The 26,056-nt window shown below is 44.4% G+C and overlaps 1 protein-coding gene across 1 annotated transcript in view; it reads left to right on the forward strand.

Moving 5' to 3' along the window:
* The window catches only part of thrab (thyroid hormone receptor alpha b), a 101,210-nt gene that overhangs the window by 23,625 nt on the left and 51,529 nt on the right, over window positions 1–26,056 (forward strand). Inside the window, exon 3 of the mRNA XM_029528544.1 lies at window positions 18,494–18,572. The gene's annotated coding sequence lies outside the window, so the exon portion shown is untranslated. The remainder of the gene's footprint in view (window positions 1–18,493; window positions 18,573–26,056) is intronic.

Raw genomic sequence — 26,056 nt, forward strand, 5'->3', positions numbered from 1 at the left:
AAAACCGACACGAAGGAGCACAAGAGCTTATTTCCAAGAAAAGAATTAAAGGCAGCGGCTTTCTCAGATCCGCTCTTTAATTTATGTGTTTATGTTCACGGTTAGAGTTTCAACGCTTGATGGATTTATGATTTTCATTAGGGAAGTAACCTACGCTCATATACATTCAGCCGCCACGGAGGTCCATTAGAGTCGCCCGTCCACATCTACAGCAGATGTTTATCAGAGTCTAGAAAAACAGCGGCGTAAAATTCATCAGTGTTAAAACACATGACGGAGAGGCTTCAATGGGGTCGGGTTCTTTTCAAATGTACGTGACTGCAGGACCCTGGGGGTCTGAGTCTGGACCTGATCAGAACTCCGGGGTATTTAGACTGGATCCAGAATGAGTCCGACTCTGAGCAGACACAAATACACAAAACTGGTGGAGTATCCATCAATCAGAGAGCAGGTGGTCATTTTTCCTGCCCTTCGCATTCCCACACCGTTTTTTTCCACACACATTTTTGACACACAATATAATCAGAGCTGATAGGAAGCTCGACACCCGTCTAACAGATGTATGTTAGGAATCATAACCTGTATGAAGAGTATGAACAGCAGACGCTGGTGGACTCCAGAGATCTGCTGTACACTTCCAGGACAACCAGCAGTTCAAGTCACCGTATGTTTTCCTGGATTAGCCATTTAGCTGCTTGTCTTGTTGCTATTTTGTAAAGAAGAACAGATCTTGGCTCTTAGTTAGCAGTGCTGATATTAAATAATCAGCTTGATCTAGTTTTGGAATTCTTCAGGAAGCCGCAGCTCGGCTCTCAGGCTTAAAGAATGTTCAAATCAGGAAAATGTGAATGTCCCCGATGTGCTGGCTGGTTTTCTGGAGGTTGAACATCAGGGATGAGATGAGTCTTGACCCCCGTTGGCGGGCAGCCCATTCTCACGAAAGATGGATTTTTTGTGTTCTCAGTGGCTGAGAATGGGACTTGCGTCGATGGCTGAGGACGGGGAGCTTCTTTTGGTTAGCCTCAGATAAAAGTGACATGTATCAGAAGACGAGATAAGAAGCGGAGTCTTTTTCTAGATGTAACATGAAAAAGCTCGCAGATTTTAGGCCTTTAGCAGAGTAAAGAAAAACTTGTTTGTGAAGATTTCTGCAAATGATGAATTCCCTTTGTAAGCCTGTGTGCTCTTCCACAGCGCTAATACATATTGAACACACTCGGCCCCAAGGTTGCACAACATGAGGCTAAAAAAACATGAACGGAAAAGATGGTGTAATTTCCAGCTTTTCCTCGGAACCTTCCACCGCAGCAAGCGTGAATTGGGAAAGAAGCTCAGCGCTCTTTTCATTTCTGTGATTTCACCTTGAGCGTCTTTTACCCATTCGGGTCCTTCAGACTTCTTTCTGCGCCACACGAGCTCGTTACTTCAGCTTGAAGAGGCGAAATCCTCAGCTGACACCTCGGCCTCTTAAACGACACCCTAACCCATTTTTATGACCTTGTTTTTCTGCTATTTTTTCTTTTCTCTCCTCCTCTCTCTCCTTGACCCTCATCTCGTCTCATCCCTTTAATTCTACCTTGGACCTCCATAACTCCATCGTATGAACTGTCTGGTGCACATTGTAACACCAGCGTTCCCATTTGGATTGCTGCCATTCCCTCATTCCCAGAATATTGTTTTACCATAGAAACCCGGCATGTCTGCTCTCTCTCTCTTCTTCTCTCTCACACACTTAGTTCATATTCACCACATTCCCCTTTTCCCTCTCTCTCTTTTTTTTCTTATCCCGCTTTCTTTTTCTTTGTACGCCAATCCTCGGCTGGTTTTTATGGTCGCCCCCCCACAACTCTCTCTCTCTGCTTCTGTGTTCCTTCAGGAATTTTGGCTCGTGTTCAACAATCCTAAATCAACTACAGACCGCTCGAGCACCCTGGGCCCCTTCGCTCCACGTCTGTCACCCCACATGTTGACCCCGGGGAGTGTTTTTTTGTGTGGGGAGAGGGAGCTGACAATCAGCCCGCTGACAACCTGCCCCAAGACGGTTTTAGAGACCGTCAGATCGCCCCTCTTTTGCGGCCCCCTCATTTCGCTCTCTTTCTTCCCTCCGTCTGTCACTTTCCCACTCTTTTACTTCCCGGTTTGCTCCGTCGTGTCGCTACCTGATAAATCGTTCGGTGGTGTTTTACGAACCTCAGTGACCCACATTACTCTACTTCTCCGATGGTCAGCTTCACACCGGCTGCCTCACACTTTAAATCAAACTTTTTTCTCATAAAGATTACGTTTAATGCTTTACATTCATCTCGTAAGTTACATTCCTGCTGCCATTTTCCAAAGAGCTCACACAATAATAGAAATGTGATATTACAGCGGGAGCGATTAAATTAAAGGCCGCCTTTGACCCACTTTGAATAAATGAAGGGAAAATGGACCGAAGGTATAAAATGAGGAGAATAAAACTGTGCAGACTCATAAACCTCAGATACTGTAAGTAGATTTTTACTTGTTCTAAAGAAATTGTGCCTAATTGTGCCAATTGTTGTGTAAAGTAATTTCGCTTTGGGTTGATAAATAATTTTTGCTTTTTGGAGGGAAGAAATGAAGTAAAGTAATATAAAATATCTGGAGACCGTGCAGCCCACAACAGCGTCATTCTTTGCTCCTGCTTCATGTGCATCGCATTTTCATCGTAGTTTTCCTCCAAAGCACACCCCGCTCTGCGATTCCTTTGTGAAGATGAAAAAAACAAAGCAAAAACCCGACAACAAACAAAGTCAAGTGAAAAGAAATTTGTTGTACAGATGTTGTCTGTCCTGGAGCCAAAACCGTAATCTTCCCTTCACCTCTGCGAGCCACTTCACTCCCATTTCCTCATCTTCTGCGTCTTTGTTTTGTTTTGTACTTGTTTTTTTTTGCATCCCATTCAGTGAATGCGAATTAAAATACTCCCTCTAATTGTTTTACTGATGATGTAGTTTAGGGTTAAGATCTGCTAAGCCCCATTAACACAGTGGTTCCTCAGCTCTGTTTTAATGTGGCCTCATGTAAATAAGATGTGGCGTGTACGGGGCTGCTCAAAGCAGCCTGCAAGGTTTTGTTTTTTGTTTTTTTTATGGTGTGAGATGATCAGATGACAAGCCTGCAGCACATTAGTCCAGTGATTTAGTGAGTTTGGCTGCGGCGCCATCCTTATCCCCTCCTGCCTGGACTCCCTCGCTCATTCATCCCTCTATAGTATGCATCTGTGGTCGTCCATTGTATTTGGTCTGGTTCAGATTTCCAGTTTGGTGGCTCCTCAGAGGGGCCGAGAACACATGTGCAGAGCGGATGTGTTGTCTTGCACGCTTGCAGCCAAACTGGCTCCCGTGCATCTTTACCAAGAGACTGGAACATATGTCGCTGCAGAATTTGGTACCGTGCCGATAGATGTAAACACTTTGGCCTCAGTTTCCAGGTACATTTAAAAAACAACACTATTAGAAGTAATCCAAAAATGTGGGCCGAAATGAAGCCAAAGAAAAAAACCACTGAGCCTATAATTTTTAAGACAGTCCTTACGCACATGGAACTTTATAGTCCTGTGGTCATTTAAAAAGCATCAAATTCAGGATTGAGGTATTTTTTGCGAGCGTGCGTGCGCCAGGATAAACTCTGGACACCACCAAGTTCCCTTTAGGTGTTCATCCTTTGTTGATGCTGGTTTCTCTTCTCGATTGGGATAAACGTGTCCTCACTCATCCATCCATCATCTCGCTGTGTTTCCACTCCGTTTACAGTCAATGTAAATTCAAGTGTGTTTATCCAACCTAAGTCCGTGGCGGCCGGCGCTCAGAGCCAAACGCGGTTAACAGAGCGTTCCTAACTTGTTTAGGGATTTAATTTTTTCAGTCTTATTACATTAGAACTTGTCCATTTTGATCTAAGGAGTCAACACATGAGCGGCTCAGAAGAAACTGCCTATAGTGTTCTGTTTCTAGGCCATTTCACACAGAGCTGGTCTGTTTCACATCCCCAATGTATTCAGCTCTTCAAATACTCACGGGCTTGTTGTTGTGCTCATCGCAACTGTTCGTGAGACAATTGACAAATCAGAGCTTTGTCGGAGCGATTAAGAACGGGGGACATCATCCTCCCGCCTATCCACTTAAATCTATCCACTGAAAATGAATTTATTTATTGCATTATTTTATTTATGGTGTGGATTGATTGTGTTAACCACTGTTACAAACCAACGCCTCCCCTCGGCTCTGCATCCACATTCATCAAAAATAGCGACCACAAAATGGCAACATGTGTGAATCTTTCCACATGTTTCGACAGTCATCGTGCAAAACTGTAGTTACGGCGACTTCAACCGCAACTTCGTTGTTGACTTTAGAACAGCGTGGACGCCAACTGAGATGAAGAAAACTAACAACCCCCACTCACCTGAAATCATCGCAGCGCCTGATGGCACAAAGTAATTCACCTCTGCGTTTATGTGCTCCTGAAATCTTGTGACAAATCTGGATATTTGCATCTAACTAGCAATCAGCAAACAAGCTAACTGGCCCTCGGTGTTCTGACACTGAAACTTAAACTGCTTATCTGCGCCCACGACCAACAGTGACTGCTGTTACATCTCAACGGTCTTCATTTCTTTGATTAACCTCCCAGACGCTGCGTCCCTGACCGTTTTCATAAAGGGACACAGCACACCTTCTGTTAATTAGTTCGAGCAAAACTAAATAAAGATAACCTTTCCAAAACAGGAAATTGTGTAACTACACAAACGGCTCTTACAGAGCAGTAGAAGCTGTTGCATCGGGTGCTTAAAAGTCTTCTTTTAAACGCAAACGCTCCAGTCCAGCAGACTTCTGAGTATTTCAGGTGTGTTGTGGTCACTTTTGAATGTTTTTGTCTCTCCAACTCTTAATCAACAACAAGCCTGTCTCTCTTTAATGTCACTCAGCTGGCAACGGCTCTAAATTAAAATAATTATCTGACATCACCAGATGAGCGGATCGGTTTTCAACATTTCAGGAACTGCTGTCAGATGTCGTTGACAAAAGCCGGCAGGATTTTTTTGATCCTGGGTTCACAGAAAATATTTCCACTTTATCGTGGATTTGATCACAGATCATGTAGCTGTCACATCTCCGGTTCTCTGAGCACAAAGGGCAAGCCTACAGTTACTCCTGGAGGAGTGCCTCTCTGTCGGAGACACCCGACCCAACCAAAACACGGCAGCTCATATGTTGAGCCATCAATTATGCACTGTGCGATCGGCATCACATATTCTGTAATTGAGGCTGGACGGTTTTTATAAATTCAGATTTGGCTCTGAGGGTGCTCCACCTTCAGTAGCTGGTATTAAACAGGGGAAGGATGATGTTAGCAGAATTTCATATATCATGTGATCCACCAGCTCCATTGAGCTCAGCTCTAAAATACTTCTAATGCCTTCACGGTAGATTTCCACCAACTTAAGCTGTTAAATAATAATAATGAAAAGGGAAAAGTATCTCCCAGGACGACTGTGTGACAGCAGTAATCCACAGGCTCATGGGAAATGAGTTTTCTCTGCTGCGGCTGCTGCAGGTGTGCAGTATTGGATGCATACCTGCGGGAAATTGTTGGCTAGCTGCTGCTCGGCCGTTTGCACGACACCGTTCGGTATCTGTGCGGCGCCTCACAACGCTTTTGTTGTTGCTCTGGCTTAAAAAAGCAAAAAGCAACACAGCACATGCACACGATCAGAACTTGGCAGAGCTGTCAGTCAGAGTGCAAGCCAGTACTGACGCCTTTTCCTGCTGCCTGTCAGGCGCCCGTCTGTTCCCCCGCCAGGCCTCTACTCCAGTGTTGTTGTGCTTATCTGGCCCAGAGAGCAAGGGAGGTGGGAACTGGCTTGAACTGATGACAAAGTCAAAGTTAGTCCAGATCAGCTGGGAGACTTTGGCTGCTGTGCGTTCATCAAGCTGCAGCTGAGCCCCTGAATATCTTTCACTGGGAAACTGGAGACCCGACACTGCAGGGCGTACTATGGCGGAGTTTATTTACCGCGCTTGTTTTTGTTTTGATTCCTCCCAGCCTTGATTTCAAATTGTATTCCTGCTGTAGAGAATGTGACTGGAAAAGCCTGAGAAGTTAATCTGAGCGATTTAATTTCCCCTTTGACAACAACCTGAGATTCACATGCATCTGAAATTGCCCTAATTTTGCATATTTCCTGGCAAGAACATGTAGCATGCATAATGCACTGGAACGCTTTCAAACCAGATACAGATATATGAAAATGTGAAAACAGGATTTTTGTCATTTAAAGATGACTTCATAAAATTTTTTAAAATGCAGTAATTATGTTTTAATTCTGAAATTAACAAATTAAAGTGTCGCTGGTCTTTTATTCTGACATTCTGTACTCTTGATATTTGACACATTTTGTCACCATTGATCTTCTGCTTTAATACCTTGGCTCTACTCATCTGCAGTCCCTTTCACTTCAAGGTTAGGAGTAGCCTGTTGTGCAGGCTGGTGGGGTTTGTGTTGTATGACATGTGCAGCATGTTGTTAGTCCCGGGGGAGGCACCGCCCCGACCTCATCCACACATGAGGAGCTGCTGGAGGACTCTGAATCCAGGGTTCACGGGAGCAATGTCAGCGGGGGGGGGGGGAAACGCTCCCATGAAATCAGCTTCCGTCCTCCCATCGCCTTTCATAAACAGAAGCATTAGTCAAAAATTCACCTGACCTCGTGTCAGCCTACATTCAGCAGCTTGTCTGTCTCCCAGAGTGCTTTATGGATTGACAGTGGCCTTTCCGCTGGAAGACGGGAGGTAGGACGTGGAGGTCAGGTGGCTTCGGGCTGGGTAATAATTTTTCTGCTGCAGCTGGCAACCGTCCCACTGTGCCTTCTTCTTCACACCCCACTCTCCCTCCAAACCCTTGTTGACCTGCAAAAATGGTATCTATGTTTATTGTGTTAGCTGCAATTTTCCTCCGGTGTTGTGGGCATGAATTCTACTTCACATCTTGAACCAAATCACTGACAGTGAAATCATTTCACAACAGAAGGAGGGGGCGGGGTGTCTGTGAGTCATAATTAAAGCAAACACCACTTTGGTTATTGCAGCTTTCACATATCTGTTATTGTGTTGATGCAGGTTTTGAAAAAAATGTGACATTTGCTTGGCGTGTCTTTCTTTTCTTTTTTTCAAACATCCACAGCGTTGGGGCTGCGAAAAAGGCGCATTAATGCTTGTGTGTGTGTGCGTGAATGAATGGGATTCACAGCGTAGGGTGGGACAACACCCCCCCACACACACACTAACGCTGCCCACTGCCATGGTCACGTACGTACTGTGGTGTACAGCAGGGTAGCAATAAAAGCTAAAACAAATACGGGTGTGTCTGCTCCATGTCCTGTCACAGAATTCAGCTTTTCTTGCACAACTATGAAATGAAAGTGTTTTATCAGAAAGCAAAACAGTGTGTTATATTTAGACAGGCCAGGAGGGGCGCGCTGTTTGAGATATCATCAACGAACTGGGGCACGGTGTCAACATGTACGCAGCGCGCTGGAGGAGGTTGTTAAGGTGGAATGACGCATTCGCTGATGTGATTTGTCAGTTGGTCTCTGGCTCCTTTATGGATGCCTTTTCTTGCAGCTAGCTGATTATTGGCTGATTAAATGCTCTGAGCACCAGGTGACGTCTCTGAATGGCTTGCTTTGTCTAAAACATTTAGATAAAAATGTAGGAAGTGTTTTTTCCTTTGATACTGAGAGACAGAATTACTTCACATCTTTGGCAGTTTTTCGTTTTAGATGAACCTGTTTTGAAACAAACGCATCCTGTTGCATTGTCAATTGTGAAAAATGATGACATTATTCAACACAAAGATAGGCAGGAGCTGCGCACGACATCCAACCAGGCTGTGCAGACACCACAGTGACTGCGCTTGGTTTTCCTCAGTCGCTTTTGTTTTTCCAGCACCAACCTTTCTCTGAGCTGCTGCTGTTGCTGCTCTGTATCCGTTTGACGTTGATTGTGAGAACAGACTGGAGGCGCCTACGGCAAAGCAATGGCAATATCTCGTCCCAGAAGTGCAGCATAATATGGCGTCTCCTCTTACAGTCACTCAAAATCACTTTTACATTCAGAGTAATGCAAATTACCAGAAACCGGCCTCAGGGCGTAACCATGTTTAATAGTACGTCCTTCAGATCACCCAAGCTGTCGAAATATGGATATTAAATTTTTAAAAACCAAAAGCAAAGTAGTGTTGGTGTGAAATTTTGATTTCTGCTTGCCTGGTCGTTAAATATAAAGCTCCAGGCAGGACACGCTGAGCTTGGCTTAGCTTACTTTAGCTTTAAGGGCTTGGCTCTGTCTGAAAATAAAATTTAAATCACCTATCAGCATGTTAATATAAAATTGCTCTAAAACGGCACACAACCTGCAAAACCACATAAATGAGCTAATTAGGCAGATTAATGTGTGCTTGTGTGCTAAGCTAACAGGCTAAAAGCGATTAGCACAACAGGGAATCCAGTTAAAGTTGTGAAGAATAAAACTTAACACTTCTTCATGTGAGCTGCGGTTCATTTTTAATGCTCCCCGTGAATCCTGACTTCATTTTATTGCATTAATCGTGCCCCCATCAAACCTGCTGTTGCTCTCTGACACCCCTGGAATTTGTTTTTTGGTTTCTGATGCTCTAAATTTGCTCTCGTCCTCATCCGTCTGTGCTGCTGAGTCGTCGTATCCACAGAGCTGAGGGAGGCACGTGCACAGCTAGAAAAAGAGAGAGAAGGGAGAAGCCTCAGAGGCCTTGTATGATTTTGTACTGTGTGTTTCACAATGCAGAGGAGAATGGAAAATCCAGGCAGCGAGATACAAGAGCCCAGAAGAGAATAAAGGAAGATGCAGAATATAAGAGGTTTGAAGCTTGAAAGCGTTTGCCAAAGAGCGCCGTTCCCGTGACAGTGTGAAATCTATATCATCCTCTGCCGTCGCAGATTTTCAGGGAAATGAAGGTTTTCTGTGAGGTGAAGGGCTTTTGTTTGAATACATTTATTGGCCATCCTCTGAGAAAATAAGGACGATGTTATGATCCAGGATTTGTCTCTTCAAACAACACAGTTATAAAATCACCGACTGCTCTGCACTTTCTAATAATAACCACAAATATTTCTGTTGTTAGCCACCATTGGCAGTGATCCCTCCTCATGTCAACTTAGAAAAAAAAAAAAAACTCCTTAAGTAACTTATGTTGTGAATTGGCACAGAAGTTTATACACCAATAAGATATCACATAATTTATCGATAGACTTTATCGCGTCACGCCCGAATACAACGGCAGTTTCACTGGAAATCGATTCTTCTGTGTTGCTTTAAAACAGTAAGCCCAGACGATAAGCGGAGCTGTGCAGCCTCAGTTTTTAAAGAAGAAAGCAGAATTGATTTCCTGTTATGCTGGAAAGTGTTTGAGATTTATTTACCGTTTTTATGGCAGTGAAGTTGGATTCTAAAGATTTTTTTTTATACTGTTGATAAAGATCTTAACCAAAAAAAGAATTATTTTGTGCCGTGTCCTGACATTGAGCTTTAAATCATGTAATTCTGATTAGAAATGTTTAATGTGTCTATAGATTCAATCTCAGGGGTGCGTGAGGGAAATATCGGCTGCAGTGAGCTGGAAAATTGTACAGTCTAAAATAAAGTATTAAAATAAAATGTGAATCCGTAAAGTTGGCGCTTGTGTCTTCGCAAAATATTCTACCACATGACTAAGACTGAAAAATTGACTTTTTTTAAGAATGCACGCTGAGTTTGGGACAAATAATCAATACGACCAGAAAGCTCCGTCTTTCTCTCATGACATTCTTGACGGAGAAATGATGGTGCTGTTGTTTTGCAGCTCCGTCTTTGTGTGTATATGGATTAAAATTTCATCTTTGACGCATCTGCTGATGCTGCTGCATGATGTCGCTTGTCTCGTGTCCGGTTCTGGGCTCGTCGTTGGGGCTGGTTCCTGTTTTAGCGCTCATTTCTTATCTTTGCAGCTGCACACGTGATGATTTATCACAGCCTTGTGTCTGTGGCTGTGGCAAGATACCATCTTCAACCAAATATCATGTTAATACCTTATCAAGGGGTTCTTTTGATTCATAGACACATCAGGGTGACTGCTGCTCTGATGGCCAGTGACAGATCAACTCTGCAGCAAACTGTGTGATTCTGTTCACTTCCATGCCCCTTTTGTTTTTAGTATTTGTGCAGCGGAGAGGAGGGAAAGTTTCAATTTGAAACAAAAGGCAGTAAAAAACGGTTGCAGATGGGGCAGAAACAGATACAGGCCGACAGATAAAAGACGCGTAGCCACATGTGGCAACATTTAGTGGTGTCACACAGTTTATGGGGTTGATACTTTCAACCACAATCCGTTTTATTATGTGTTGAAACCACCATAGTTTTAAAAACTTTATTTATTTATTGATATGTTTATTTATGGGCGTGCTTGTGATTGCTACCTGTTCAGATCAGTAAGCCAAACCAAACCAAGCCAAAAAAAAAAAAAAAAAAAGACAGCCGATAAAGTTTTGAACGCCAAACACGTGATGTGCTGGAATCTGCTCGTCTCTCATCACGTATGTTCTGAAGCCACTAACTAAGGAGCTGAGCAGCAGTGGCCCCTGCAGTGTGCTGGGTTATGTTAATGACACGGCTGCACAAAGGAACTGTCTGCTTTAATTATGGAAGAGTGTCGGGCTCATGGCTCCTGCTCCCCTTTCTGTTTCTTTGATATTATTTCCTCTCCTTGCACGCAGTTCCTTCCTTTTTTTTCCCCCCCGCAGCTCCTCTAATGTTGCCACTTTGATTTCCCCTCTCCTCTCCCCACTCTGAGCAGAGGTGGACTAATCCTGTGAATCAGATGTGTCACCTGCTCTGAGCAGGAATGAATAGGCCCTAGATTACCGCCGGACACTAATCGCATTTAGCCTCCTCGATGATAGCTTCTGTCCCAGGCCGGGCTCTGCGGCCGAGGCGATTTAATACATCTCTTCAGCTCTGTTTGGGCCCAGCTGTTGCTGGCATGCACCTGTGGAGTTTCCTCCTTCCTTTTACTTCCCAGATTGTGCAGTGGGAAGCTTGTTGCGTGGTCATAAACAAATTTAGGATTTGCACAAAGGGGGAGGAGTCAAGTTTGTTTTTAAAACACAACTGCAGGCCAAGAATAGCCTGCAGGTCAGAAACACCAATGTCACTTACACAACACAAGAAGTGTGACAGGCAAGACAAACACAAACCACCCGCTGTGCCGGCAGCTCTGAGAGCTCACTAATCATCGCATTTTATCCTGTTCGTTTAATCCACTGAAGTGATACTAGAGCATGACAACGGAAGACAGAGGCCATGAGATCCAAAGACCTATTAGAAAACAGAAGTCAGACATTTAAATAATCAGAAAATGCATTTAGTGTCACACAAGGTTTGCAATTCTTCTTCCTCATGTCGGTTTGTGTCCTGCGGGATTTGAGCCGGCGTAGCTGCTGGTGGCGCCAGTCTTGGATTTACATTTCCTCATTAGTGCTTTTATCTCACATGTGAGGGACATCAGTGAGGTTTCAGTGCAGTTAACTGTGAAGTGCATTAGATCTTATGAGTAACTATCAGCTGCGCAGTCACGGTTGCTTTGATTCTGAAGATCTGAAGCATCCTCCTCGGCAAGAAGATGGGAAGAATCGTCGGGGGGGGGGCGGGGCAAGGTGATGAAGAACTTCCTGTTCATCGCATACACACCAGTGCAGCACCTCCAGTATTAACAGCACATGTGAAACAGTAAATTAAATTAGGCAGCTCCGCTCAGAACTTGATAAGTGGAACCGGTGACTAGAGACCGAAGACAATGCGAAATTATTTGTGTAGCAAATTTCATTAACAGAAGTCATTAAAAGTGTAGCTTGAAGCATGTTTGATATATGATAATTATATGGACTGGCAACGCATCTGGGACATACATGATAATGTGCTAATTATCCGTGGGACCCAGCAGAGACCATATTTTATGCCTATCTGACCTCCCTGCTGGTTTATAAGACTCAAATGAGAAAATTGCAGATGTGAGTGATCAGGAGAGTAAAAGCAAACGGAATTTAAGGAAATTAAACCTGTTTTTAAAATCCAATTGTAAGCAGCAGTAATTAAGCCCCCCTCCCCCCCCCCCCCTTTTAGTCCCTCACTCCTTTTCTTAACGCATTAATCATGCAAATAGTGTGGAGGGCACGGGAGGAAAGCTATCTGCATCTTCACCAACAGTAAATTTTCACTTTGACAGGCCTTGTTGTATTGTCTTCTTCCTGTTCACTGTGACGCCTCCGCCTCTGCCTCCACCCCCCAACACCACGACCACCACCACCCTTCTGTTTCCTTGAATCATCCAGCTATGCAGCCCCTTATCAACGAGGCCTTGTGCTCCTCGGCCTTTCAGTCTCGGTGCCTGTGTATCTTCGGCCCCCTTCGTTGCTATCATCCTCCTCATCTCTCTGCGCGTTATGACTCCTCCCCGTATAGTTAATTCAGTTTCACGCCGGAACAAGATGGCCACCCTTGGAGTGACACTGTGAACATGTCGCAGTTGCTCACCCCCTTCGCCCCTCCCAACCTGCAGATACTGAGGCCCAGATGGCCTGAAGGACGTTTACTGTAGTTAGTGTGTGAGGGTTCGGGTCACGCATACTGAGGTACGTGTGAATAACACTCCTCACACATGGCACAAGAATCAGTCCCTGACGTTTGAGCTTCCATCTTAAGGTTTGTAATTTGAAGAATACAATAAAACCCAGAACATGTTTTGTTTGGAGCTTTGTGAAGCGACCAGAGTGCGCCGCTGTGATGCCGAAGTTGATGAAGTGAGATCCAGTTTGACTGAAAGTACAACCAAGAAACTGTCAATTACTGTAAATTCATCCTATTAGTTCAATAAAATATTCAGTCCTCCATTCGTTGTGTCTCTGCAAATACGAAGTGGCATGTTTATTCAATTACTGACTGTATGGCCGTAAGATGCACATAATTTGCCCTTGGAATTAACAATAAAGCTCAGACTGATCTTTAATTAATTCAATGATTATTTTTAGCCAGAGGAGGTTCAACAGCAGCCGCTGGGCTCCTTTGAACAAAATGAATGGAATAAGATAGACTTGATGCTTAAAAGAAGCGTTTTGTGGTTGGCTGTACATGAAGTGTGAGTGAAATATGAGCCATTTAAGTGGCCTGACAACTACTTGGCTCCGTCCGGCTGCGATGGAACAAAAGCCGTTTTGTTTGTCGAACTAACGTTCATCTTTTTAAAGTGTCGCAGTGTTTGCCGGAGTCGCATTAAATGGGGCAGCACCCTCTCAGCTCGGGAGGTTCAGTTGGTTGATCAATTGGATCCCCCATTTTCTCCGATTCTCTTCCAACCATGAGCAGTTTTGTCTTTTCAGTTTCCTGCTCACCCTCCGCTGCCAGAAAACTTCGCGCTCCCTTCGGCTGCTGGCACTGATGCTCACAAACCTCTGCCATTGTTTGATATTATTTTTCCTTCATGCCCCCGCTCTGTGTGGGTTGAGTTGTTGCTGCTTTGGCTTCCACACAAGAAGAGGGGGGGGGGTTGAATCCAACTACGTATTTTGGTTGGTTTAGTGTGAAGTGCCATGTGAGGAGGTGATATGGTGTGAAGGTGGTGATGAAAGGGATGCAAGTACCGTTAAAGAACCCCATTTTGATGTGAACGCTTTACACCAGATTGGTTTCAAACTCTTTACCACAAAAACAAAACAAAACAAAAGCCATGATGCAATGTGCTGCGCCTAAGTGGACGAGGGGTCTCTTTGCTGGCGTTTTGCTGTGAATGCTCTCCACACAGCACAGATAAGTAGATAATCTACCCTCCTGCGATGCACACTTCAAACATTTCATTAGCAGATCACCTCCACTAATTTCTGGAGACATCTGTTTCTCAGACTTCCTGCCAATCTATTATAAAGTCTTTTGCTGACATAACTGGGGCAATTTGGGGCTTTGCATGTTAAAACGACATTTTAGCCTTGCAAGGCTCGGTCTGCATCGTCAGAAAATTATCTCCCTGAAGGCAGAACAGCAGGGCAGGATCTGATCTTTTCCATCCACCATCCGTCATAGTCCTGACAGCCCAGTGAATCCCCCCCCAACTCCTCCCAGCCAGCAGTTCAAAGCCTTACATTTACCATCAGAGAGGGAGGAGGGGGGGGGGCGGGGGTGTACTGGTGAACTTGGGGGCCCACTGACAGAATTTACCCTCAAGATGTTTCCAGTTGGATGTTCTCTGAAGTGGGAAAGTCTTTCTCTGCCTCTGTTTCAGACTTCCTCACGTCCACTGTGGGTGTTTTATCTGCTGAGATCTTACTGGCATTCTTTAAGTCACTGGGAGGAAGCGGCTGAAGCACACATGGCAGAAAACAGCAGTCTCTCTGAGCGCTCAGCAAAGACGTCTCAAATGTAGAACTTTGCCACGAGGCTTCTAATCGAGATGCCTCTGCTGTCGCTTTTTTTTTTTTTTCTCAACTGATTTTTTTCGGTGTAGCGGGGGAAAGACTCGGTTCCATAAGAGCCTCAGAAGTGTTTCATTGGCCTTCCTGAATGTGTCTGAATGAGAGCTGGCGGTCAGATTGTTAAAACGTCATCTTACTATATTTACAGTTAAGTTTGTTTTTTGTTTTTTTTTACAGCTTCCCGTTGAAAAGGCGAGGATGTAGTGGTGACGTGGCAGACATGGTCAGATAGGCATCGAACAAGCAGCCGCGGCAGGAGACTCGGCCTTTGATGGATCTTATCAAAGCCTCTCCTTTTGTTTTTCTGGAATCCTTCCAGGCCGGTATGGTTAATTTGAAACGATCAGACAATTATTCCCGTTGAGAGGATTCTTCGTGGCATCGTGCGCTCCGGTGAAATGAAACACATTCTGACAGCAGCAGAGCCCCCAAACACCTCCTGCACCTTCGTGTTGCGGTCTGGCATCTGTTGTGTCTCTGTTACGCTGCTTATTTTCTGTTTGTGTGTTTTTAAGCCCGACAAGGAACGCCACAACCGAAGATGTGCTTTGTCCTGCTTATTTTAATCAGATAAATAAATCACGTTGCGTTGTCACAGAGGTGGATTTGGTGATCAAAAGTCGGGGGACTCCTACAACACTTTTTTTATCCCAAAGGTCAAAGGTCAACGTTAGTCTGACGTCAAAATGCTCTGCACAACACCGTGCAGAGCACCTGTGGATCTTCAGGGCAGCTGTGTGTGATGCTTCCAGCCTTTCACATCATATACACAACACACGCAACCAATTAATAAGAGGTAATCACTATCATATCACGGTGCGTTAACCTCGCAACCTCATATGCTTTACTGTGTTTGCTCAGTTGACAGGAAATAGGAAGTTGCCTGTTTACATCTTAGTCTGTTGTGGCTTTATTGTCAATGCATCTGCACCTTCTAAACTTGCTTGAAGTGTTGGTATCAAGTTATTATTAGGCTGCACATCCTCAAGTGATGTTGTGTATGTTGCTCAGAGGTTTTTGTAAGTTCAAGTCAGTTCACTTTGGAAAAGTCTGCTCTCACCAAAAAGGATAAAAACACGTAATTTGATGCAATCTGTCTTTCATTAGAGCTTCATGCTGCTGCTTTTCTGTCCAGCTTTTGTAGCCTCACCCCCCTAACTCAAAGCAATCATCTGGGTTTTGTTCTCCCTCCAGAATAAAACGCTCCTTCGAGAGTAATTTGACCTTTATGTGTAAAATGAGCGGAGCGCCCCTTTAAAGTCACATTATTGATGAACCTTCATCTGACATTCAGCCGTTCCCCAGATATAGACCAACAGGATGATTACCTTCTTGTAGGTCAGCCCCTCCCCAGCAATCTAGTGTAAGCACCACCTGGAGGATTCATACTCACAGTTCTGGTTAACCACCGGTTAGGTTTCTGCTGTGAAAACCAACACAACATGGCAGCTGAGAAATTCTCTCTCACTCCCACATCTTTTTTTTCTTCCCCCATCTCCTTAGTTCAGAGCACTCAAATTATATTATTAGTTAGTTTTAGGCCCAGCAGGAGGGCTTCTGCATTGAGCTTCCTTATTGTTTGCCCAGTTCCCCCCACCACACGGCCTGCAGAAGAAGAAGAGCCCTCCAGCTAATTCAAAACTTGCCAGTGGAATTTCACTGTGACAAAGGGAGCCATACATGGTGGCAGGATGGCGAAAAGGCCGCGCTGGCGGCAGCGATAGCGTTGCTCAGAGGAGTTAGCAAAGTGAGCTTCACTTTGAAGCTCGCCTTCATCGCAAAGACATCGAAAAGCCTTCGGCCCGATGCGACGCTGCCGCTCTGCTGTCAGTGCCCCCTCGCTCCGCCTCTGTTTGGTCCTCTTCTTCAATCTGAGCAGGCTGTCAGCACAGGGGCTAAATAGTTGACCTCCCATCTCAACATGTTGTCTTCAGTGGGTTGATTTAGTCTCTCAAACTCTCCTTCTCACTTCCTCACTGTATATCTGCTGTGACTGGTACATAGATCCCCAGTGTATATGACCTTTGACCTCATCTATTAGTAAAATTATTTATACTTTGTGGCTCCTGCGCTACTTTGCACTTACATCCATTAAACCACCCATTCCTCCCATCCTCTTGTCCTTCCTGCACTATTTCTGGAGGAAAATTGATTCTTTATGTTCAGCCGGAGGGGAGTTCCCCTCATCTGGCCTGCCGAGTGCAGCTCGTCCTTTTCTTTTCCTCCACTAGGGCGAGGAGAACATTTATACAAACATACAACATTAATACGTCAGGATGTGGGGGATTTTCTGGATTGTCCCTTCAGAAACATGACTGTGGAAGCTTCATCTTGACTTTGGAAACAACAGCTGACCAGAAATAAAAAAGAAAAAAAAATTCCTGACAGGATCTTTGGAAAATCTAGTAATTGAAATAATTGAGCTTCACTTTCTGCTGCAGCCTGTGATGGTCTTCAGCAGGCATTAGCAGCTTCTTCTTTCCCCTCTCGTCTCAAAGCACTTTAGGTGGTTTCCTTTCCTTCCTCTTTCTCAGATTTTTCTGTTTATGGATTCCATCTCATGAAATTTCTCTTGTCGTCGCTGCTGAGCGGCTGTCTGCTGTGACCAGCATGCCATCTAACGCTCACGGGTTTCCTTCTCCATGCTGAATTTTTATGGTGACATGCACTATAATGAGTTGTAGCAAAGATAAATTTCCTGTAAAAGCTTAGATACAGTTTGTCAGCACCATGTCATCTGCTAATAGATTCATCATTAAGCTGTAATTATTCAACCTCACTCGAGAATAGACACATTGTTCGGCCCCGATCTGCTTTTCGTTTCGCGTTTAACGGAAACTGTCTGACGGGAACTTAAGCCACAAGTTGGGTCGGCTCAGAACAACAAGGTAACGGCTATCATTGCACTGAACCGTCACGCGTTGTGTTACTTTTTGGATTAAAAAAAAAAAAAAAGAGAAGAAGCTTCCTTGCTGCGAATAACGCGGGCAATTTGACAGCACTGATGTATAAAGGCTTTGCTTCTTACTGAGAAGATGAGAATATCTTCACCGCTCTCATATCTGTCTGTAAAATCACTCCACGAGCATCCAAAAACAGGAAAGTGTTGCGTGGGTGGATCAACTATTGTTCTTAAGGATGGAGTTCACATTACAGAGAACATGAGTTATAACATTTATTTACTGGCAGTCTGTTTCAGCCAGTCGAGTGATATTCATGTCGGCCTCTTCATCTCACTCTGTCAAAGAAAATGCTAAATGTTCCATATTTCTTACCTCATTACGACATTTGAAGCAGCTTTAGAATAAGAGTGCTGCAGAACTTCGTATGTCAGTCGGTGGGTTCGTCAACATCAGTCACATCGGGGTGGTGGAAGTCTGTAGCATGTGTGCTCATATCTATCTGATGCCGATTCTGCAGGAGTCGGGGTGACATTAGAACCTGCAGAGGCGGCAGTGGGAGGTTGTTTCTGCACCAATTATGGCGTGACTGTGACGCAGTCCCATAGATAAATGTTTGGCTTTCATGTCTGTCCGCGAGGTAAACAAGCTGAGGCTCCCGAGGCCAGAGTTACACTTTCACACAAGGATGGAGTGGAGAGAGAGACGCGAGGAGAGGAAATCAATGGAGAGGAAGAGGAGCGGAGGATAGGCGGACAGAAGGGAGAGTGCAAAACGGTGTCAGAGAGGAAAAAGTGTTCAAAGGGAGAAGAAATAGGAGACAAAGGTGAGGACGTGAACAGATGAAGGGGAGGAAGAAAAGCACGAGGGTTCAGGGCAGATTTCAGCAGGAGGGTGGGCGGGTGTCCTGGCTGGCCTTTGTACTGTATGGCCCTGTTTGTTTTCTATATGCTATTTCCCTCCCTCTCTCTCCTCCTCCTGCCCTCCACCCTTCGGTCTCAGCTGCTCACCCACCCTAACAATCCTCTTTTTATTCCAGGGCGGAGACAAGGCGGCCCACACAACGCAGGAGGCCTGGGGAAATCATTAACCGCACACAAACTCACACAATATGGCTGGTAGGTTACGTTCTGCCCATCTGCCCTGAGTTCAGTGCATATGTGTTTATTATTCGGGAGGAATTTCCACAGACTGCTTTGGTGCTGCTGCTGTTTGTGTAATGATTCATTATCTTTGTCTTGATTGTGTGGTGTGATCCGTCATGTGCGCTGCTTCTTCCAATTACTCTTCTCTAATTTATAACCAGGAAGATAACATTGCTCCGTTTGATGAGCTGCCACAGGTATCAGATCGGCAGCGTCGTCTCTTAACTTTTGCAAATCGCATTTAGGAACTTTTAGAGTCGGATTTTCTCCCTGAAATTGCTCCAAACCGCGTCAGCCATTGAACTTAAAAAAGGAGCGCTTTCCTTTGTGCTGACAAGAAGTAAAAGTGTGTTGTGAATATTTTGTTAACAGAGCAGTGTGCGACTCCAGCCAAACAGAAAACATCGGCTGGTTAACGTGGTGCAACGTTTTGCAGCTAAGGAAGTTTGTGTCGCCTCTTGAGTTTGTACTGGGAAGAAAAAAAAAAAAACAGAACTAAAGGAGAGAGGTGTTAAGAAACGTGGGAGTAAATGTTGAGCAGAATTTTTCCGGTTGTTGTTTTGTGGTTAGAGATGAGAACACGTCTTATCTCACTTTCAGTTCTCCATTAATAAAGCTAAATGTCGATCAAGTCTCACTAAAGGAGAAACAGAGACCTTTTTAACAGAGTGACAGTGTGTTCACACACACAGATATATATATGTAATATAATATATATATATATATATATATCATATATTTTCCGGAGTGTTGATGCTGGAAAATGCGTGACATTGATATATGCTTATATCTTTTGCAGAGTGCTGGTGTTTTCCAGACTCAACATTTTTTTCCCAACAGCAGACTGACTGTGTGTTGAGATTAATGCTGAATCTGAGTCTTAATATCTATGTCAGCTGCAGCGACTGGGCCAAAGAGGAAATGATAAATCTTTCATTACAAGTCTTTGACGCTGTGTCACAGTGAAGCCTTGTGCAGCCTCATGTTACATAATGAATCGCAGCAGTATTATTAAGAGGAGCGCACAGAGTGATTGATTGCTGTAGCTTTTTGATTGTGATCCTCTTCATTTATCAGATGGATGAGAGGTCTGAGCTCATATTTGAAACCAGACCCTGTGATTTATTTGGCAGTTGGACACTGATTGCTTTATCTCTGATAGTGAGTTCACTCCTTATCTATTTCATAGCGCAACTTAGCACATCTGACCTGCCTAAGAAAGTGTATTTGTTGTGTTCATGTGCTGATATTTGGGCTCATTTTGAGCGTGATGTAGAAATATAGGAAAGAACAATATTTCATGTTTTGTAAAATATAAGAAACAAAAGTAAAACCTTGCACAGATTAGATATAAATGCATTTCAGATTATTATTACTATTATTATAATTTTTTTTTTTTACCTCGCAAGATTTGATGCTGTGCTTACTGCAGATGTAGCCTCACACCTACAGTATATAATGAACATAATGGCTTTAAAGGCTTCATGTGTCATTATGTATTGTGAGGTTTTAATGGCCTCTGAAGACAAGGCCACCGAAGTAAAAAATTTTCCTCAGCAGAAAAGGCAGGAAATTGAAATAAATGTGTTGTCGCTTGAGTGATGGAGCCATGCGGCCATCTTAAATTTAGAGGAAAAGACTCGCTTCGCCGCTCCACTCCATGCACAGCTGGAGAAAATGGGGAAGTGCATAAATGAGGTTTAATCCCGCTCTAAGTCCCCACAGCATTAGTGAAGCAGCAGAGGCAGATAATGCATCGCCGCTCGGGCAGAGTCCAATGGAATAACCCCCAGAGTTGTTTGGACAGATGTTTGGTGAGAAAGGTTTTAATGGTGGAGAGCTCACGGCGGACCAAAGGGGGCTGGCGTCAGTCGCAGGCTCCACTTGTACTCATGGGAACCGGGCACAGGTGATACTGAACTGAGCCATATGTGAATGCTGCCATGACTCAGAAGGGGAACATCACGTTAATTAATCGTCGGAGGGTTGAGGGAGTCTGTGTGTATCTGCCTGTCAATCCACAAATCAGCACCTCCATGTGTGTCAATATTTGCACATCAGATTTGTTTGTGTTTCTGCTTTAAAAAACACTTGCCCGTATTGTTGATGGTTTTGATGCTATTGTAAATAAATGGCAGTGAGGTGGTTTGAGCGCTTTGAGGTCGGCGGGGGATTCGTGGTCTGACTGAAGGTTCATATTTTGCAAGCGTTCTTCATCCAGTATGATACTGAAGTGAATACACGACTGTTGACAGACACCCAAGGACTGTTAAATAATTAATTTATAATCAGATATGTGGAGTGCAGCAGTTGATTAAATCCATCCAGAACAACTCAGGATGCTGTAAAACCTAAAAAGACTGCACGTCATCTCCGCTCTCATCTTCGCTCTTAAGCTGAAGGCCACAACATGTGTGATTCCTCCACAGGAAGAGTAGTTGGAGGCAGTGGGGATATTTTAGAAGGTGCATTTCTTCCCAGGAAGTGAGTGTTTCAGTTCAGGGATGGAAACGGAGCAGGCACTTCAAAGTTCAGGGGTTGTCGTGCACATGTGGAGGGGGCTCGGAGGGTTCCTGGCTGTGTGTGCGCTGTTTAGTGCCTGTGTGTGTCGTTAAGCAGGAGCCAGGCGGGGTGGGATCAGTCTCCCATCACTGGGCTACAGGCAAGCATTCTTAACACCTCATAAATATCACCTGGTGCTATAGGAGCGCCGCTGACATAGCTGTGTGTGCGAAACGTACAGCATGCACATTTATTAGTGGGTGCCATGTCCACTTATATATTTATAATGTATATATATATACAGTACAGGCCAAAAGTTTGGACGCACTTTGTCATTCGACTGAATAGGAAAGTGTAAATATAAAAGTATGTTAAATTGCACATGCACAGTAAAGCCAGAGGCCAAGCGCCAGTCACGTCAACATCAGCGCTGGAATTGGGAAAAACACGGTGATGCATAATCTGTCTTTCAGAACAGAGCCGCTTATTGAAAATGATTTCTGTTTGAACAAAGAGGAGGAATAACTCCAACTAAAAATAAGACAATCCGGCTTTGTTGCATCTGAGTTACACTAACAGAAGCCTCCTGTGTCTCGTGGCTTTATGTTGGGATTTGATGTTCTCCTCCCTCTACAGGTGCTGCAGTGAAAGAACATCTGTACTCAAATCTGGGTTAGAAAGTGCTGTTGTATTTTTGTTCGTTGCAGCATTAAGGAAGAAGTTACACTCTGAGGAGAGTGTTTCTTTCTGATGTTGCTATCATGTTTAAGACGGGGCAGTAAGAGGCTGATGCTAATATAGAAGGAACACAGACTAATCCCCATGAATTTGGAAGTCATTGTTTTCCACTGTGGCTAAAATAATTTGCCACTCTGAAACAGTCATTTCAGTTTTACCCATCTTCTGTTTTGACGTGCAAAAGTGGAGTGAAGTTAATCTTTGGCAGCGAGCGCGCAGAATCCACCCTCTTTGAATTAATCTGCTCCACAGTAGCCCGAGTAAAACTAATCCCTCCTCTGATTTCTCCTGTTTCTCATCACAATCCATCGATTCAGGGTTATTTTTTTTTTTTTTTGTCCAAACTTAGTTTAAAGTCTTGACGTTATGCAAAACAGTAGAGCCCCTTTTTCACGCTGAATATTATTCTGTGGATTTTCACATTATGCCTGCTGTGACAGTCTGTCAACTCACATTCTCGATACACTGAGCCAGGCGATGACTTATCCCAAAAAAAAAAAAACAGGGCAGAGTTGTCAACTCACTGCTGGCATGGTGTTGAAGTGTTGAATAGAAATGAGCTTTTGTTTGGCTTAATTGTGTCTTGTATTTCTCTGTGATACTTTTAATAACTCCGATTTGATATTTGGTGGGATTTTTTGAACTATGAAACTGAATTCTTCCCAGATTAATGTTTTGGGTTTTTTTTTTTTTTTTGGTCGATTATGTTTTCTGTAAACACAGCCCAGGTGCGCTCTGCACAGGAGCAGAAAAATATCAGTTTCCATTTGGTTTTGCATGAAGAAAATGACATTTAATTATTTGTGCTTTCTCATTTTCTCATCAGCCTAAAAGCTGGATGTAATTACCGTGCGTGGCGCAGCGTGCGGGGTGTTTGGTTTATCTCTGCGGTTGTTGAGGACGTGTGCTCTCAGCGAACTGCTGTCCAGGACGGATTCACTGCGTTACAGCCAGAGTCTATCGTTTACTCCCCGACTTGTGTACTTTTCTATCAGGATCCACAGGTGGACCTCGAGGTTTTGTCACTTTATTGTACTCCACTAAAAGGATTCCTGAAGGGAGCGGGGAGCATTCTGCTTTGATTTCAGAAGCGGTAAAACTTTTCTTCAGGAATCAGTAACGCCTGGACGAGAGTTCAGGGAAAGAAAAAAGCTTTCTTCTCCTCCGGAGCACCTGCTGTGTCTTTATAAAAGCAAGAAAATTAACGAGGACTGATGTTCCCACTCAGCGCAGCTCCGACTCAAACAAACAAACAGTGACTTTAATTAACACAAGACACACAGCTGGGTTCCATAGAATCTGTTTTTGGGAAAGTTTGACAGGTAAGCCTCCTTTAAAGGAAAACTCAGTCTGCCTGCCTGAGGCATCATGGGAACTGTCGAGCATTCTTCCAATTTACCTCAGCCAGCTCACCTCTGACTGAGGAGCTGTTTATTCGCCAGGACTTGACTTTGTGTGTGTGTGTGTTTTTAGAGATGACCAGTTTTGTGTTTGGTTTTTATTTTGGAGAGGCACAATGTGACCAAATGTTATATCCAAATCTCAGGAGCTCCAAGTTTTTAGATGACATTGTCACAGTGCTAAAAAGTGAGTCACATCATCATGAGTGACTTTTTTTTTTTTTTTTTTTTTTCAGTGAAAACAAACTGAAATCGTCTAAAGTAGTTTCGAGGTCATTGACATCAGCGCTGACTTTCTTGCCTCGTCACGCTGGCTCAGCGCAGCAGCGTTGAGAGGACAACACGCTGCGCTGCGGCCACTTCCTCTTTTTCACATGGCTGTGCTTGACGCACACCGGCCTGCGAAGGTTTGCACAGAAAGCAGAAGCCAGTTGCTCACAAGAAAAATGAACAGTTTGACTAGAATGATGTCACTGTGGTGTTAAATCTGTTGACATTTAGGACTTCAGCTATTAGAGCCGTTATTGTTTCATTTGGTGAACGTTTGCGTTCTATGAAAAAGCTCATTTAAAGACATAAAACCTGCACTTCCTTAGTGAAGATTAAAGGAATAAGAAGAACTTCATTTTTTCAGATTTTTACTTTTTTTTTTTTTTCTTGTGAAATACTGGGTGCTTTTTTATGTTTGTAGTCTCGAAAAGCCCTTCAGATGAATTAACAAGGACAAGGAATAATCAGGCTTTGGTTGAACGGCTCGGATGACATCAAGGTCACACTCCATTGTGAGGAACCACGAGGAGAATATGAATAATTTTAAGGGAATTACAACTCCGACTCTGATTGTTTAATGTCACTGACATTAAATAAATTCAGGACAGCTCATTTTAAGTAGTGCCTTGTATAACTTTTATGTGTGTGTGTGTGTGTGTGTGTGTGTGTGTGTGGCTGCATGCACAGGCACACACATTGCTAAAAATACAGTGTAGAGCTCTGCCAAAATTAAGAATAACACAACACGTAAACACACACACAGGCAGGCAGGCAGCGGGGCTTATGGCTGACAGCAGTGGCTCAGTGGCAGTGTGTTTGAACCGTGACACACACACGCACACACACACACACACACACGCACACACACACACACACACACACACACACTGATAGGGGGGATCTTGGCTTCGTCAGCCTGAATCCATCTTTGCTGGTCTCCTTCAGAGAATTATCAGCTGAACTAACTAGCTGTCTGATGCCATCCTGTCCGCGGCTCATTGATCACCGGCTCCCTCCCCCGGCCCCCGACCCCCTGTCGGCCCCCCCGTTGCTGCTCGGTGGGGGCTATTTGCTGGCAGCTCAGAGGGAACGGTTTCCTGGCAAACAGGAGTGAGTCTGGGCAGGGATAGAGTGTGTTCTGTGTGGCCGGGCCCGGGCGCTTGCGGCGACTGAAGCGAGCAAATGTTCAAACTTAAAGGAGAGATGGCATACATTAGGGCAGAAAATATACGGCGCTGACCTCGCAGCTGACCGCCGCACTTTACTGCCGCCGCCGATGTTTTTGAGTGAGTGTGGTTATTTGCAGCTGTCAGGCACAAGTGAGGCCCTATTTTGTGGCGGCTGAAGACCAGACTCATTCATTTCTCCTGTGGCATTTTGATTTGTATTTGAGGATGTCAGCTCCCCTCCAGCTCCGCCTCTACGTTCAGTTCAGGAAGGGGGGGGGGGCTCTCTGCCTTCTATTCCCAGACCTGGTTAGCATTAATGAGCTGTTATGTTAGCCACTTGCAGCGGTGCCTTAACCACAGCTCTTCTCTCTGAGGCATCGTGTGGAGCGACCCTGACGGTTCTATATTTCATGTGCTGCTGCTGGAATCTGCTCAGGGGCAGCATCATACAGGGGCTTTTGCTCTAATTCATCCAGCATTAAAGGATAAGGCCGCTGTTATTCCTTCTTATTTATCCTCAATAAATCTCACCGAAAGACCAAAACCAACAATCAAAGTCCACTTACCAAATTCCCCATGCTGTCTGCGGCACTCACCCTACAGCCCGTTTGGTTGCTGTTGAAGATTAATACGCGTTCAGATGCTCGTGATTATTTCCAGTTTGTTTTCATAGTAATGGAGATACACGACCCACCAGCGCAACGATGTGACGCCATGATGTGTTTTCAGCAGACTTTGGTCAATAAAGGAGCTGTGTGACACAGTTGTATTTTCTTCTTTCCACGTCATTGGATAAAAATTTGAAAAACATCCTCTGGTTGCTAGTTGCGTAGAGCATCGTTGTGTTGCACCTCAGCATGCCTGAGGTGTGCTAGCACAGTGGTCCCTGCCACTAATTGGACAACAATTTGTCTGCCATAATTGCAAACAGATTATTTCTGTTCTGTCTGCTGCAGTTTCCTGCCAGGATGTATCAGCAGAACCAGAGGAGGCTTCGTGCTGTTTTGCATCAGCGTTTGTTCAGCGCTATGTGAGGATTTGCAGCCGGCCGGAATCCTGACTGATCATTCATCTTTCAGAAATAATTGTTTTGTTTTGCTTTTTCATTAGAAATCCCCTTTGAGGTCAGAGGCCCAGACTCTCTTTTCTCTTTTTAAGCCCACTGACATCAGATAATGTACCAGAACAATCAAACCTCCCCCTCCTCTCCCGCCTCCTCCCTGTTTCTCTCTCCCTCTCTCTCCTGCTGCGGTAGTGTCAAGTGTAATGACTCGTCCACGCCGTCTCGCTGCTTATCTTTTGGCTCATCTCGCTGCTCCTCACATGCCTGCTGTCATCTCGCTCGCTTCTCAAGCAGAGACACAGCGATGCTGTTCAC

Source organism: Echeneis naucrates, chromosome 19 (assembly GCF_900963305.1).
Source record: "Echeneis naucrates chromosome 19, fEcheNa1.1, whole genome shotgun sequence".
Lineage (NCBI taxonomy): Eukaryota > Metazoa > Chordata > Actinopteri > Carangiformes > Echeneidae > Echeneis > Echeneis naucrates.